A 13089-nucleotide genomic window follows, 5' to 3' on the forward strand; every position below is an offset into this window, starting at 1 on the left:
GCCTCTCCGCGGGTCCCGCCGCGTTGTGATTGCTACCCCGCAACCGTCCTGGTCGCAGTTACAACAGTTTTCTTCAGTACTCCATTCCTTGTGCAGTGAACGACGTAGAAAAAGCCCACCCGGCTAGCCACGCTGCCTAACGCACTGCTTCCAGAGTGGGGAGGCATGCCGGTCCCCGGCACGAATGCGCCCAGCGGATTAGTGTCGACGACCGGTGCGCTGGCCTCCTTTGGATGGTTTTTAAGGTGGTTTTCCATCTGCCTCGGCGAATGCGGGCTGGTTCCCTTATTCCGCCTGTCAGCGATTGCTGCACAAACACTGTCTTCACGTTCGGGTACACCATGATTACTCTACCACGCAAACATTTAAGGTACACTCGTCTGGTAAGAGACGTTACCAAGAAGGGGGGAGGGGGGGGGGGACTGGGAGCCGAGCCGAACTGCACAATATGGGGCAGGCAGGTGGACTGCTATGGCCTGTTGGGGGGTTGTGAAGCACTGAGGGCTATGGTGGAACGAATCCTGTCCGTCGTTTCTAGGTCCTCGGTTCCATACACAGTACACAATACAATCTATGTCACTCGTCCAACCCTTCAGACCACAGCACATTTAGGTTCAGGCAGTCTCATATTTAGTATAGACCTACTTAGGGCATTTCCTCCAAAGGGCAAGTAGGCGAAGGCATTAAACAGGTGTGCCCGAACGAACTTCCAGCATGCTGGAGTAGGTGTGGGTCAGCGATTTCTTTTAATCAGTACAAAGAAAAACCAGTCCGAAGATGCAAATTTTACTTTTTCTTTTATTCATTCGATGAATAGTTTCTGGCCGAGACCTAGTTTCAAATCATCGTGAAATAGTAAAAAATGGTATTTCCGACGATATAGAAACCATGTCAAAAATGTGCAGGTAACTAATCTGGGTGCGCTATAGCTGTTGGTTGCACAGTTTTAACATGGTTTCCACATCATCGAAAATACAATTTTTAATCATGTTACGATGATTTGAAAATGGGTGTCGGCCAGAAAGTAGTCATGGAATGAATTAAAAAAGTAAAATTTGTATCGTTGGACTGGTTTTTCTTTGTATTGAAGTGTGTCTGAAGTTGGCATATATAAGACAAGGAAATAATGCTTCACATATAACACAGAGAAAAACATTGGTATCTCTCTATCGAAGCACATGAACCACACTTGCTAATCACAGAACAAAAATATAAACATTATTACATATCCACTGAAGTAGTTGAATCACGATTGGTAACATTTTGCAGCTGGATAGACTTAAAGCCACTAAACGAGGAACACGCACTGACTGAGACCGCGACTGTGTACACAAGTTGCGCATGCTGCACAATCTGACATGACGTAATAGCACTTGTGGCGAGGTTACAATGTGCAAAGACACAGAACGTAGACTTCTGTCATTAGTGGGGTCCACCAGTCAAGAAACAGCTCACTCGCGTTGCAGGAAACGGCTGTTGCAGGTAACTATCGCAGAACCACAGTGTTAACGACCTGGGAAAAGCTCTCAGACGTAGGCAGGACAGGTACACTATGTGATCATGAGTATCCGAACACACGTCTGAAAATGACTTACAAATTCGTGGCGCCCTCCATCGGTAATGCTGGAATTCAATGTGGTGTTGGCCCACCCTTAGTCTTGATGGCAGCTTCCACTCTCGCAGGCATACATTCCGTCAGGTGCTGGAAGGTTTCTTGGGGAATGGCAGCCCATTCTTCACGGAGTGCTGCACTGATGAGAGGTATCGATGTCGGTCGGTGAGGCCAGGAATGAAGTCGGCGTTCCAAAACATCCCAAAGGTGTTTTTGTAGGATTCAGGTCAGGACTCTGTGCAGGCCATTCCGTTACAGGGATGTCATTGTCGTGTAACCACTTCGCCAAACGCCGTGCATTATGAACACGTGCTCGATCGTGTTCAAAGATGCAATCGCCATCCCCGACTTGCTCTTCAGCAGTGGGAAGCAAGAAGGCGGTTAAAACATCAGTATAGGCCTGTGCTGTGATAATACCACGCAAAACAAGGGATGCAAGACCCCTCCATGAAAAGCACGACCACACCTTAATACCACCGCCTCCGAATTTTACTGTTGGCACTATGGACGCTGGCAGATGACGTTCACCGGGCATTCGCCATACCCACACCCTGCCATCGGATCGCCACATAGTGTAGCGTGATTCTTCACTCCACACAATGTTTTTCCACTGTTCAATCGTCCAATGTTTACGCTCCTTACACGAAGCTGGGTGTCGTTTGACATTTACCGGCGTGGTGTGTGGCTTATGAGCAGCCGCTCGACCATGAAATCCAAGTTTTTTCACATCCCACCTAACAGTCATAGTACTTGCAGTGGATCCTGAAGCAGTTTGGGATTGCTGTGTGATGGTCTGGATAGACGTCTGCCTATTACACATTACGACCCTCTTCAACAGTCGGCGGCCTCTGTCAACCAACGAACAAGTTCATCCTATACGCTTTTGTGCTGTACGTGTCCCTTCACGTTCCCACATCACTATCACACTGGAAACAGTGGACCTAGGGATGTTTAGGAGTGTGGAAATCTCACGTACAGACGTATGGCACAAGTGACGCCCTATCACCTGACCACTTCCGAAGTCCATGAGTCCCGCGGAAGCGCCCCATTCTGCTCTCTCACGATGTCTAATGACTACTGAGGTCGCTGATATAGAGTACCTGTCAGAAGAATGCACCTAATATGAAAAACGTTTGTTTTTGGGGGTGACCGGATACTTTTGATCACCTAGTGTATGTATTATAATCTCTCGCTGCAGTCTAGATTCCAGTCCGTAATGTAACGTTAAGCGTATGAAGGCGTGCTAATCGGCCGCCTAAAATTGGCACAAGCCAAGGTGAATTCGTTTCCAAAGCTGTGCGGCCCCAGGGCCGAGGGTGCGTCCAGGTAGGCGAGCAGCTGCGGCGCTCCAAGCGACTCAGATGCAACAGCAAACAGCTGAATGCGGGTAAATCCCAGTACAGCGGACATAGCGATGGACGATCGAGTAGGAGAACAGACAATGTTTCAAGAAATGGCAGAGTGTCAGACAATCTTAAAGAGAGCTAAGTTACAGCTATCCGAACTTTTACAGTAAATCACAGGTGAATATATCTGCGATCTCAGAAATATTAGGCACATCCAATGACAGAACAATATTTCAATATCTTTAAAACTTTCGAAGTTAATATTTCACAGCAAATAAACATTATCACATTGACCCTCTGAATTAACAGCTTTTAAATGCTTCGTGTGATTCCAGCACGTGATATCTCAGATGATAGCATTACACTATAGCTGTCAACCCTGAAATCCTCTCATCTGTATCTATTTTATATATTGACTATGACGTCATCCATAATTTTTTTGTTATGCAAATGTTTATCAGAACATCGCATTCTCCACATTTACACAGCTAGTAAACAGAGCATTAATACTTCACATATTGTTATACTTGCGTAGTTATTCAGTGAAAGTTTACCATTTTGTCAGTAACTTTAATTAAATGTTGATTGCAAGTGCTATGAAAAAACTGTGGTAATTTAAAAGTGGTCACTCGCACGTGTTAGTGGACATCACAGTTCAAAAGAGAACCATAAGATACTTATGTCAGGACGGGATAAATAATTGTTTAAATAATATTTAACCACAATTTTTTGTCATTTAAAGTCAGCACACTTGCACAAAACCACTATCTTATTTATTTATGAACAATACTTTCAATGTAATTACTATGTATGATATGAGTGCGAGTGAATATTTGTAGCATTTCTTTATTTAAATGTTGCCGTAATAGTTTAGTCCAGCGAGAGGTAGAGAGGAGTCAAATCATGTCTGTAGCACATAAAAACGATATATTTTTGGTAAGGATGGCCTTCAGCCAATGGAAAAGCAGACAGTAGGCGAACACTACTACATTTCAAGGGCAGAGCTCAGTGGAGCTACTCTGGACTTGGATGGTCGTTCTGAAAGAATGCCGACCTTCCTGTTGTATCATGTGATTTTTTATGGAGTGAATGATAAATTCTGTGTGGTGATCAGCCACTACTATGTTTTAATTTTTCAAAGGACTTTATATTACGAGAGTTCTGAATGTCCTCCAGAGTGGACTCCATTGCCGCTTGATTTACGGAACTCATGATAGACACAGTATGAGTTAGGTTCTATTCTTTGCATCGCACGTGTTAATCTGTGAATGGTCATGTTGAACTCTGAACTGTTTTGAGCTGATGAATATTTAGTGTATTGTGATCACGAAATGGATTTAGTATTCGCATATCTTCGACGACTATTTAGTTTGGGGAATTTTGCTATCATTCTCGTAAAGCTCTCAATGTTGCTTCATTGCTTTAGAAGAGTATTTCTGTCTGTATTAACCTTTTCGTTTATTTGCGATAACCTCACTCGAATTACCGTTAATCAATATAATTCTCTCTCCTCTACGTCAGTTACAAATGTTAGAATAGAACCCTTCTTATTAATTATGCATTGGTGTTTTATTTTATATTTATGTGTATTTTATTAATTCGCAATTCTAGCCAATGACGATTAGACTGCAGGGTCACTGCTACAGTGTTATTATTTGCAGTTGGCTGGCTTCAGGACACGAAGGCAGACGTTCACAGATCCACCCTGTGACTGGATAGAGTGTTTTTTCTTTCAGCCCCATGCACAGACCAAGTACCTAAAGTGCGAGTAACCGCAGGTAAACACGCAGTCGATTTGCTCGTATCGGGGGTTGTGTAGAAGAGCAATTATTCAGCAGTAACAGTTAGTTACCTTTGCAGTCACCGTCAATTGATGGTGAGCATTGACCGTAGCAGCCACTCTTTGGCAAAACATCAGAAAAATCGTTAAACAAAAGCTTACCGAAATCTCGAGACGAAAGCAAAGAGGCAAAACAGTAAGTGTCCACGAAACTCTGAAAAATTTTGTACTCCGCAAATATCCCTGAATAACCACCGAATTTTTGACAATTGAGTTCAAGTTCATCCTGTATACAGCTAACGTCGCAAGCACCGCAATGGGTACGTGTATACGTGATAATAATACCCGGTCAGATGAATATCGTTTGGCATGAACAGCAGCAGAAAAATTTTGAGCCGTACACGGCTTATGATCATCCAATTAACTGAAACTTCCTGGCAGATTAAAACTGTGCGCCCGACCGAGACTCGAACTCGGGACCTTTGCCTTTACAGAAGCTCTCCTGCGAACCAGGAGAGCTTCTGTAAATTTTTGGAAGGTAGGAGACGAGATACTGGCAGAAGTAAAGCTGTGAGTACCGGGCGTGAGTCGTGCTTCGGTAGCTCAGTTGGTAGAGCACTTTCCCGCGAAAGGCAAAGGTCCCGAGTTCGAGTCTCGGTCGGGCACACAGTTTTAATCTGCCAGGAAGTTTCATATCAGCGCACACTCTGCTGCAGAGTGAAAATTTCATTCTGATCCCATTAATTGTTTGTCACCTTCTATTACTGTAGTGCTGCCTCGTTTTCTTATTCCATTTACTGGCATCACTAACTTCCTGTCTTACTTGCCCGTGAGCGGCAGCAGCAGCAGCGCGTATTGATAAGAGCACTGTCGTACCATCTCTGGAGCAACAGATGGTATTCCCGCGTCGTCGTGTGTCGGGTTGTCGGTGAGTGGAAGACGCACCAGGAGTGCAGTCGCGACGGAGCAGCAGTCGTGGACGGACCAGCAGTCCAGTCGGTCGGTTGGCGTGGAGCAGCAAGCAAGCCCCCGTTGCGCGGAATCGGGCTGGAACCGCTGGCGGCGTGCAATCGCGATTGGAGTGGGGGTGCTGCTTGCGAGTGCTACAAAGTTCGTCGCCCACCAATCTTGGGAGTTGAATCCTCACTTAACTTACTATCGAGCCTCAACTGTTTACATTTCTTCGTTTGGTCCTGGTTGTCGCTCTTGGGACATTCCCGCCAGCAACAAGGTGTGTGTATTTAAGTTGGCTAAGATTCCAGCCGTCTTCCTGTGAAATTTAACTTCATTTATTCCCTGATATCGAAGTTCATCAGCGGTATCTTCTGCCTTGTGGCCGTTGACGTTTCCGGTTACCTGCCCTGGTCGTTGACGTAATTTTAGGCAGTGTATTTTCCTCGTCGTGTTCTTGCTGTCCAGCATTGCGTGTAGTTCGACAGCTGAGGTGTGGTTGGTCGTTGTGGGCGCCAATATTCTGTGTGTCGTGTATTGAAATCATGTGGTCGTTTTGCTGGTTGCATGGAGCATAACTTATTTCATTGATTGGTCAGCCTGTCAGTTGGGTTGCCTCCAGATTAAGAAGTCGTTGGACAGGCTGCCTGTCTCACCTAAACGGGCGTTAGTGTTACAATCCCAGGCCAACCCTTGGAAAGTTCCAAGTGCCGTTCCTTATGTGTTATATAGTTATTTGGTTGATGTGTGGCTTTCAGCTGAGTATCAATATCTCTTAAATTAATGTTCTTGTCTTGCCCTTAAGGCGTGAGATTGTTATATTTTTAAATGGGGCCTTCAGCCGAATTTTACTGGAGAGGTTTTAAGATAAGGCCTTCTGCTTTTAGACTGAAACTCTTTCTAGGCCTTAAGCCGTTGAACATATTCGTTGGTGAGCTGCCTTCAGCCGAGTTTTAATATCTCTTAATTTAATCTTCTTCTCTTTGCCATAAGGCATAAAATTATTATGATTCTGAATGGGGCCTTCAGCCCAATTTGTACGAAATGTTTTAAGATAAGGCCTTCTGCTTTTTGATTGAAACTCCTCCTATTGCTTAATATGCAGCCTCCAGCCTAGTTCCATTAAAATTAAATTTCTAAGGCCTTCAGCCTTGAAGATTTAGAAAATATTTTTGCGTGAAACCTCCAGGAGAACCTTGTATTTCAATTTTGTTTCAGCCTTGTGTCTTGGATTTTGAATGTGGCCTTCAGCCGATCTCAAGTTAATCAAAGGAGGTCAATTAAAGTTTTGAGTGTTTTGCATCCTTGTTGTAACATTGTGTGTTGATAAATAAAGTTTGTGTGTTGAGTGTAACTCACAGGAACTCATTTTGGCCCCTTTCCACAACCTAATCCGCTCTGTCCTGCTAGCCCAGGTATTTCAATTTTGAAACTGGAGTAGAATTCGTTATGCATAGAAAGGCTGAGGAGATGGTGAGTTACTCTGAACAGTGTGGTGATAGTATTCTCATCAGATTCGACAACAAACCAACACCAACAGCATCAGTTCGGGAATACACGCTGACATCACAAGCAGAAGATGGATAAAGAGAGAGAAAACATGAAGACATTTAATGCTTAATCAGTGCGTAAATAGATAAAAACATGTAGTAACCATTGTGGACTGCAACGCTGCCATAGGGCAAAGGATAGAAGGCTGTTCCAGGAGAATACATGCTCTATAGTGGAAATGAGAGAGGAGAAAAACTCCTTAAGTTCTGCATATAAATTTCTGCTAATAATAGCAAATACCAACGTTCAAGTGTCACGAGGGGAGTCGATATACTTGGAAAGCTCTTGGTGACACGGTAAGTTCCCAGTTGGACTGTACTGTGCTGAGGCAGAAATTCTGAAATCCCACATCAGATTGTAAGGCGTGCCCAAGTAAAGGTACAGATTCAGATCAAAATTTCGTACTGATGAAGACTAGGCTAAAGTTTAATACATTGTTCAACAACAATAAGAATAGGCGTGTTCTTAGAAAATAACTCTGGAGACATTATACAATAGCGGATGGGTTACATCAGGGTGAGTGACGCATTCCTAAATCAGATACTGAATTGTAAGGAGTACCCAGGTACGGGTACAAATACAAATTAGCATCACAAAAGGGGGTGGTGAAAGGTAGGCTCAAGTGAAAAAGACTCGTCAAGAAGAATCATTGTATAAAGAAGTGGGATACTAAAGTACTGAGCAATGGTAATGTGCATTGAAATTTTTTCGAGGTTGTAGATTTTGCATTAGGCAGTTCAGTAGAACAGGAATGGTCAATTACAGAAACTGCACAGAAAAATATAGATACAAGGAGGTAGCTGCGAAGAAACATATTTCAGCTGATCGACGAAAGAATGAAGTTATTACATTTTCACGATAAGTCAGGACTATTTTAATATAGATCACTCAGGAATGAGATCAAAAGGAAGTTCCGGGACGGTAAAGAGAAATAGTTGCAGCAAATTGAAAAGTAAGTTATCGTCAGGAGGAGAGTTTCTACATTTAGAACAGTCCAAACAGACTTCGGTGAAATTAAAAGCTATAACGTACACATTAAGAATCCAAAAGGTTTCAACTGTTAAACGCAAAGAAGAGGGCGGATAAATGGATAGAGCAAACTGAAGACATCTTCTGGGAAGAGGACCTGTGTGTTTTCTTGATAGAAGAAATAAGAGCCTGTTAGAAAGAAATATGGAATCTAGTATTGGAGTAATAGTTTGATAGAGCTTTGAAAGACTTGTGCGGAGATATGGCAGAAGAAATAAATAAGATTCCGTCGGAATTTCTAAAATCATTAGGTAAGATAACGGTCCTACGACTATTCAAGTTTGTGTGTACACGCTCTGAGACTGGAGATGAACAATCAGTATTTCGGAAGAATATCATCTTCGCAGTTCCTAAGAGATCAAGTACCGATCCGAGGAATGTACAGCACACTCATCTAAACAGCTCATGCATCGACGTTGCTGACAAAAAAGGAAAAGATGATCAGTTTTAGTTTAGGAAAGGTAAAGGCACCATAGAGACTGACTTTGCGTTTAATACTGGAAGCAAGAATCAAGACACCATCATACGACTTGTCGATTAGGAAAAAGCGTTTGGCAATGCAAGGTGTTTGAAATTCTCAGACAAACAGATATATACTAAAGGGAAATGCTAGTAATGTCAAATATGTACAGGAAGCGAGAGAGAATAATAAGAATGCGAGACCAAGGGCTAAGTGTTTGCTTTGAAAAGGATGTAAGACAGGGAAGCAAACTTTATCCCCAAATGTTCAATCTGTACGTCGAAGAAAGCTGAGGATTTAGAACGAAAATCAAGGTGGAAGAACATCAATGATACGATTCACTTCTGGGACTGAAATCCTCAGTAAAAGTGAGGAAGGATTACAAATCTGTTGATCAGAGTGAACAGTTTTATGACCACACATTATGGATGGAGAATAAATGAAAGGTAAACGGAAGTGCTGACGAATAGAGGAAATGGGGTTAGCGATAAGCATCACATGAAAAATGATGACCACGAAGTAGATAAATTGAAGGAAATTCTGCTACTTTGAGAGCGAAACGAAATATCTCAGACAAAGCAAGGAGGACATAAAAAGTAGCATAACCAAGCCGAAGAGGTCATGTTTGGAAAAAAACACTAGTAACAAATTTGTGAAAATAAGTGCGGTGCACAGCACTGCGTAGTTGCGAATCGGACTGCTGTAAAAGCGGAACAGGAGAGAATAGAAGCATTTGAGATGTGGTGTTACAGAGGATTGTTGAAAATAAGGTGAATGACGAGGTTCGCCACAGAATCGGCGAAGAAAAGAACATACGTAAAACATTGCTAGAAGAAGGGACACAGGATGATAAGATATGTATGTGTTAAGGCATCAGGAAAAGCTTCCATGGGACTTGAGGTAACCAAATAGTAGGAAACAGAATACATCTAACAAATAACTGAGGTCTTTCAGTGCAAGTGCTACTCTAAGGTGAAGAGGTTGGCACAGGAGAGGAATTGATGGCGCGCGTTATCAAACCATTCAGGAGACTGATGAACTTCACCATTCCCACACACCACAAAAAAGAAAAAGTACACTACTGGCCATTAAAATTGCTACACCGCTACACCAAGAAGAAATGAAGATGATAAACGGGTATTCATAGGACAAATATATTATACTAGAACTGACATGTCATTACATTTTCACGCAATTTGGGTGCATAAATCCAGAAAAATCAGTACCCAGAACAACCACCTATGGCCATAATAACGGCCATGATACGCCTGGGCATTGAGTTAAACAGAGCTTGGATGGCGTGTAGAGGTACAGCTGCCCATGCAGCTTCAACACGATACCACAGTTCATCAAGGGTAGTGACTGGCGTATTGTGACGAGCCAATTGCTCGGCCACCATTGATCAGACGTTTTCAATTGGTGAGAGATCTGGAGAATGTGCTGGCCAGAGCAGCAGTCGACCGTTTTCTGTATCCAGAACGGCTTGTACAGGACCTGCAACATGCGGTCGTGCATTATCCTGCTCAAATGTAGGGTTTCGCAGGGATCGAATGAAGGGTAGAGCCATGGGTCGTAACACATCTTGAATGTAACGTCCACTGTTCAAAGTGACCGAGACGTGTAACCAATGGCACCCCATACCATCAAGCCGAGTGATACGCCAGTATGGCGATGACAAATACATGTGTCCAATGTGCGTTCACCGCGATGTCACCAAACACGTATGCGACCGTCATGATGCTGTAAACAGAACCCGCATTCATCCGAAAAAATGACGTTTTGCCATACGTACACCCAGGTTCGTCGTTGACTACACCATCACAGGTGCCCCTGTCTGTGATGCAGCATCAAGGTAACCGCAACCATGGTCTCCGATCCGATAGTCCATGCTGCTGCAAACGACGTCGAATTGTTCGTGCAGATGGTTGTTGTCTAGCAAACGTCCCCATCTGTTGACTCAGGGATCGAGACGTGGCTGCACGATCCGTTACAGCCATGCGGATAAGATGCCTGTCATCTCGACTGCTAGTGATACTTGGCCATTGGGATCCAGCACGGCGTTCTGTATTACCCTCCTGAACCCACCGATTCCATATTCTGCTAACAGTCATTGGATCTCGACCAACGCGAGCAGCAATGTCGCGATACGATAAACCGCAATCGCAATAGGCTACAATCCGACCTTTATGAAAGTCGGAAGAGTGATGGTACGCATTTCTCCTCCTTACGCGAGGCATCACAACAACGTGTCACCAGGCAACGCCGGTCAACTGCTGTTTGTGTATGAGAAATCGGTTGGAAAATTTCCTGATGTCAGCACGTTGTAATTGTCGCCACCGTCGCCAACCTTGTGTGAATGCTCTGAAAAGCTGATCATTTGCATATCATAGCATCTTATTCCTGTCGGTTAAATTTCGCATCTGTAGTGCGTCATCTTCGTGGTGTAGCAATTTTAATGGCCAGTAGTGTACTTTTTCACACTGGTAATATAATATAGCGCAATCTCAGTATGTTACGACTAGAATGTAAAAAGTTGCTAAGCCATTCCAGGATCTTTTACACGTTGATATTCTTTTCCACGGCAGTAAAAAAAAGTACGATGAAGAAGCGAGAGTATAGGCATAGAACTGACGAACAGAAATAAGTGAGCAGTGATGAATTTCTCAAGTAGGAGGCAGGAGAAAATAGTGAAGAGGATAAGGCTCTGCTCAAGGTTAGAATCTGACGTTCGTCCGTTGAGAAATCTTACCGGTACGCCTTTTTCGTAGCTGAGGGGAGCTACATCTGGCAATCCGTGGGACAACCTTTCTAGGAAGTACCGAGCTTACAGTTTCCTCAGTGCCACCGCGGACATCACCGTTGGCCAAGGTGTAGTTGTTGGCGCTGAGGAAGTACGGATAGCGGTAATTCGAATCTGCGAAATACTCGTTCAGCCAAACATCCTCCGTGAAGTAGGACAGCTTGTCCTCTGGTGTATGGACGGTCCCGTACTGTGTGTGGTTGCTCAGGATGTAATATTGGCCTACGCCAAGAGGCCTGAGACCTGTAAAACAAGCATCATGTCAGTCGTCTCCCATTCTTGGTGGACGGAATGCTGCTGTCAGAGAAAAAAGAAGCATTCTCTAAACATTTGTGTGTTTCCAGTTGTGTAATTAACTAACCAACTTTAATATACTTGAAATGATAAAAACCGTTCATCAGCAACTTTTGGTGATTGAAATATGATGTAGTTCAAATGGAACCACGGCTCAATACAGGGTTTCTTCAGTGACCCAGTCTTGTGCTTAAATACCTCGAGATTAAAAAGCAACCCGTAGAATTACTAATACTCCCCATGCTTTTTTATAGCGATTCTGTTCTTCAAGGACCTTCGAATGAGAATTCACACTAGCTGGAACTTATTTGAGTAGTTATGTGCGATACATTTGTAATGTCTAGTATTTCGACCACATCCCAACTGTCGACGAACAGTTATCATGACTGCTAGCCGAGGAGTGCAGAGATTATCACACACTGTGTTTGATTTATTATTTTCACTGTCATTGCATTCCTCGTTTGTCATCTTCAACTCTTACACATATATCTGAACAGCATAGCACAAATAGTCGTTCTCAACAAATTAAAAGTGTCTCTGTACCACTATACAACACAGTGACCTGCTCAAAATCATTGTTTGTATTACGAATGATCTTCCTCAAAATGTTAGAGAAATCAAACTTCGGAAGATAGTTAATGATTCACCTCCTAGCACAATAGCTATCTATTCCACAAACTTGTCTACAGCTGAGTGACACATTCTCCACCACCGTTTCCCCTCCCTCTTGTAATACAATTCTCTACCGAAAGCTGTAGACACTAATTTATTCATTTTTCTCGGCTGTTGAGCTCCGTAATAAATACAGTAACCAGCCACTTTGATATGTATTTTTATTTAAGCTAATATGCGTCTCAGGTTTTCATTCATCTTCAGTTAACTTAATACATATTTGAGTCCTTAGAGTTAGTTCATAGGTAAAACATTGACAGAAGATTGTATACTGCAGCAGCTATGTGCAAAATAAGAATTTTGTTTAGCAATCACACTTTGCGAGTTGTATAATTACGATGTATTCCTGTTTACGTTTACTCACTTCCTACTCTGCTTGCTGTTATTCCGATTTTCGCGTTTGTGGCTGGGGAAAAAAGATGTTTTTTTTACTTCTATGTTATTGTATAACAGTCCAGTATCAGCCATTTTGCCTACTGACGTCTTTGTTTACATCTGAAAAATACATCTATGGTCAAAGATGACATTTTATTTACAGGTTCTGCTATGGTCAGTTTTATTTTACTTATAGGTTCAGTATGGCTAAAATGAACT

The 13089-nt window shown here is 43.0% G+C and overlaps 1 pseudogene; it reads right to left on the reverse strand.

Moving 5' to 3' along the window:
* Positions 1-13089, reverse strand: part of LOC126151816 (hexamerin-like) — a 101499-nt pseudogene that overhangs the window by 68255 nt on the left and 20155 nt on the right.

Source organism: Schistocerca cancellata, chromosome 2 (genome assembly GCF_023864275.1).
Source record: "Schistocerca cancellata isolate TAMUIC-IGC-003103 chromosome 2, iqSchCanc2.1, whole genome shotgun sequence".
In the NCBI taxonomy this organism is placed as follows: domain Eukaryota; kingdom Metazoa; phylum Arthropoda; class Insecta; order Orthoptera; family Acrididae; genus Schistocerca; species Schistocerca cancellata.